Source organism: Canis lupus, chromosome 14 (assembly GCF_011100685.1).
Source record: "Canis lupus familiaris isolate Mischka breed German Shepherd chromosome 14, alternate assembly UU_Cfam_GSD_1.0, whole genome shotgun sequence".
NCBI classification, from domain to species: Eukaryota; Metazoa; Chordata; class Mammalia; order Carnivora; family Canidae; genus Canis; species Canis lupus.
Genome location: NC_049235.1, coordinates 20,181,677 through 20,186,500, shown reverse-complemented (window position 1 = coordinate 20,186,500; position 4,824 = coordinate 20,181,677). Strand labels below are relative to the sequence as shown.

The 4,824-nt window shown below is 33.8% G+C and overlaps 1 long non-coding RNA gene across 1 annotated transcript; it reads left to right on the top strand.

The window, feature by feature from the left end:
* Positions 1-606: 606 nt before the first annotated feature.
* On the top strand, positions 607-4,514 carry LOC119867491. Its single transcript, XR_005369172.1, has 3 exons — positions 607-1,507; positions 2,668-2,735; positions 4,422-4,514. It is a non-coding gene; the product is annotated as an uncharacterized LOC119867491 (long non-coding RNA).
* Positions 4,515-4,824: the final 310 nt, after the last annotated feature.

Genomic DNA, 4,824 nt, shown 5'->3' with positions numbered 1-4,824 from the left:
GACTATTATTTATTTTTGGCTAATAAAATATATCAAAAAACTATTAATAAGAAAAGAACAATACCTGCACTCTACTGTCAAAGAGAAGTGTGACAGCTAAATCAAAAATACTTCTCAAGGCTAATTTAATGTTTCTACAAAGAAGACCTAGCTCTGTTGGAATAAAGAACATGGATGCTCATTTAAGTAGGAAAACCATAGCATTAATGGCCATAATAAAAAAATTCAATTGAAGGTGGATTTGAACAAAGAGCAGTGTTCACAACAACTAGGTATTCATTCAGCAAATATTTTGTTTGATGTCTACCATGAGTCAGAATATACAACAGCACATGAAATTCAGATAGGAAAGAGACAGGTTCCTAAACATGCAATAAAAAGATAAAATAGAGAGCACCGCGGGTGGCTCAGCAGTTTAGCGCCGCCTTCAGCCCAGGGTATTGGGATCAAGTCCCATGTCAGTCTCCTTGCATGGAGCCTACTTCTCCCTCTGCCTGTGTCTCTGCCTCTCTCTCTGTGTGTGTCTCTCATGAATAAATAAAATCTAAAAAAAAAAAAAAAAGATAAAATAGAATCTCATGTAAATATGTAAGTATTCCTTGAATAATATAAAAAACGGGATTGTACTAATAATTAGCAACTATGAAGCATGCTATCTTTTAAAGGCCCATTGCACATTAGCTTAGTAACCTGGCTGTAAGAAAAACAAATCTTGAATTCCTTTTAATAGTTAGCAAGAAAAATGAGGCCAAAAAATTATGTAGTTTACCTATAGCAATCAAAAGGCAAACTAGTGTTAAAAATAATTCACCCAAAACTTAGAAATGGGGGTGGGGTGGGGAGTATACAGTATGACTTTTCAGTGTAATATAGGCCACTGTATTAAAGACCTACCAAAGGACTACTTAGTTCCCTAAGAAACTGTACCTGCACCTCACTTTGCTATTTTACTGCTTGATTAGAACAGGTACTATAAATGACATGTTAACTTATAGTTTGTATTTGGTGGAAATGGTCCACTACAAAGGTTATGGTTTAATTGTCCTATAGAATATTAACTAGTTTGTATTTAACATTCTTCCCCTACGACTCCCAAAATGCCAGTAAGTACCCACTTTATCAAAATGACTTGAATAAGCTTTGTCCATCTTATCAACTTCTTCATTTTTGACTTAATATACCTATGACAAGGATTTATTCTGTATTTGTATGAGAGTCACTTTTAAAATTTCCCAAAATTATTCTTTGAAACTGTGTTGACTCAGAAATTGATCAAATTCTATACTTATGACAATTAAAAATAACATTATTACTTTGAATTTCAAAACAAAGTGTTTTCTAATTCAGCAATCACTAAATGTACTTACAGCATTGTCTGTGTCCCTCATTGTATTTTTAATACAGAATGATAACTTTATGTCCAAATTGGAACTTAGAGAATAAGCTTTAGACAATTCTAACAAAATAGAACTGGATTTGGCTGTTTGGGAGTTGGAAAAGAGAAATGGTAAGGTTTGCATGTTTCATACAGCTGTAAGTCTATATGTCTATGTGACTAGTTTGAAGAATAATTTAAGATTTCATAGACGATAACAACAACAAACTTATAAGCACCTATAGCGATGTAGCATATATCCATTAAAAGCCAGGTGAAAGAACAAAGAAAGTGAGAATTTTAATTAAGGCTGGAAAAAATTGAATGACAGATGCTGACAGATATAATCAGGGCTCCAAATTAAAAACTGATCACAGTGAGGGTAAAAGACTTTCTAGTTTTACTCTGGCTATGTACTGGAATGATGAAGAAAAGTTTCTTTTTAGAGCAGAATTATTTAGTTTTTTTTATTTTCAATAGCATGATATTGCTATGAGAATATAAACATTCTGACCTTTTATTCTCCCCATCCTTCTAAACCCTGTAACAGTTTAAGCAGCATTGTATATTCAAGATACATTATTGAATTACCAAGTTTTTGTCAACTTCAGTCCAAAAATTTGTGGAGGTCCCATTTTCCCCCCAAAATGATATGAAATATAGAGGTGACTGGACAGAAGAACATTTGGTAATTGGCCTAATAATATTGACAATAAAATTAATCATTCTTAAACAGTCAAAATGATCTTTGAAGCTTTATTTTCAGAACAATCTGTACATAGTTCTCAAATATGAAACATTCACAGCACTAAGAAATAGAAGATGACATGCAACTCAAGATATCAAGCATACTTAATTAAAGTATGAAAAATTCAAATAAACAATTGTTTTAGAGCTAGCAAACAACCTTGTATAGCTTTACTCATTTCATGTTTGCTTATTTCACAAAGACATGGTTTTTCTTCTAATTTGTTATAATGCCAAATTGCATGCTGGGAACACTCATAACAATTTTGCAATTTAGCTAAATATTTGTACAGTTTTATTACAATGTTGATTTTTGTGAATTTGTTAAGTATCTCCCCTGAAGCATTTGCTTAGTTTCTCCCTTTATTTCACAAATGTAGTCAATTGACATATCTACACAAAGGATTAAGAGTATCTTAAAACAAAAGAGGACCCAAGGGTGACTAAGAGTATCATTTACTGTCATACTGTCACATTTCAACCCCAAACCTACACAGAACATGCATCTTTACCCACCCTAATGCTCTTCTGGTTTTACCTTACAGCATCATATTGGGGAAATATCTGAGAAAATAGTGAAATGAAAGAGATAATTTGTGAATTTGGCTGAAAGGTAGGACAAAGATGCAGATTGTATGTATGAGTATTCATATGTATTAATATTAAACTTGCCCAGACCACGATGAACCAGGGAATACAGATATGATCCATCATCTGGGATACAAATGAGTATAATATTCTGGACTCTGGTTAGGGAGATAAGATACAAGCAGGAAAAAATTATCAAGCACCTGATGCAATCACTTGATTTGAATTCCACCAAGAATCCTAGAAAAATCTCTCTGCTGATAAAGTATTTGCATCCACACCAATGTTCTGTGATCAGTGACCTCCCTTGCAAGCACTGCCCTTAAAGTTTGAGTGAAGTTTTATGAAAAGTTAGGTCCAGAAGATAAAACAATAGTCTATTATTGCAATGTTTTGGTCACAGAATAAGGAATCTTCAGCATGTTGCAAAACATGTCTCACTTCACTAGGTGCGATGACCTCTGGTGTCCCAGTCCCTTTGCTGTGTATCCCATCTCTGCCACCTCCACTGTCACTCTGGTGACAGTCATTATATGGTCCCTGTTGGCTATACTGTCCTCTGCTGGTGCAGCCCAACATTTCCTGGCCATGCCTTCTCTTAAGCATCCAAGTCATCCACAGCCTTTGGGGGATTTATTAACAAACATTTCATGAACATCAGTATTTGCCAGGCCAATTGCTATCTTAGAAATTTGCAAGGGAAAGTTTTAGGAATTCCTTTAATTTGACCGATGTTCTCTGGAATTAGCAGTTCTAGTTTACACTGCAGTTCTAGAATCTGGGTGCCAGATCTATGGGAAAAGATTCTTTGGACTAAGCCTTTATTTTATAATTCAACCCCATTGCAAACACTGGATTCAGTAGTAGGGTCACTGTGACTCCAAATGCCATTAATCTCACACTCATTCTAAATCTTAGAATAATGGACAAATAATAAATGAAAATCAACAATAAAATTTATAAAATTCTATTCACAGTGATCTAAAAAAAGAAAAAGAAAGACAAGAAAAATGACCCATATCAGGAATGAAAAAGGAGGCATAACCTACATCTCTTGCAGACATAGAGGGTGATAAGGGCACATTATGAACAACTTTATAATAATTAAATGGGCAAGTTCCTTCAAAGATATAACATGCCAAATCTGATTTAAGAAAAACTAGAAAATCTGATTTATCTTATCACTTTTGAATACAAAAATAAAAGAAAAAAAAAAGAAAACAACAACCGGGTTTTACCTTACAGTGCCATATAGGGGAAATATCTGAGAAAATAGTGAAATGAAAGAGATAATTTGTGAACTTGGCTGAAAGGTAGGAGGATGATGCAGATTGTATGTATGAGTATTCATGTATTAAATCATTAAATTTAATAAACATTTAAGAGCAAGATAACCCCAAAATCTTGACATCTTTTTCAGAAAATAGAGAAGGATGAAACTCTTGTCTACTCATTTTATGAGGTCAACATTACTCTCATACCAAAACCAGATAAAAATGTTATCAGAAAAGGAAATGACAGACTGATATTCTTCATGAACACAGTCACAAATATCCTGAACAAAATATTAAGGCCCTTTTGGGTTAGATGAGGTTATTTAATTATGTTTGGTCAATGGTTATGGGTAGAATCTGTGTCACTTCTCTGTTCAAGTGTTTATTGCTGATATAAAATTCTCCAAATCTCCTTCTTTCCCTCTGCTACACACCAGAGGTGATTTTTGAGATAGCAGCTGTTCCTTGGAATGAGATTGTGGCTAAACCAGAACCTCCAGTAGACCCGCAACGAAAGGACTTATTGTGTGAGAAAAACAAAAACAAAAACAAATAAAAACAGCTTTATTGTGTAAAGGCACTGGGATTTTGGAGTTTTTTGTTAATGCAGCCTAACATATGCTATCCTGACTGATAAGCTATGAGATATGCATGTATATCTATTCTAAATATCCATTTTGTAACACCTATATTGTTATTGTGGTGTGTTATCATGGGACTAATAAACTTTGAATAAATTTCTACACATGCAGTAAAACATGAGGTTATTATGGATCAGGACCCTGAGAGATATTGTAAAAAGGCTTAGAAGGGAGCAAAAGAAATGTTTGGGTTTTTAGT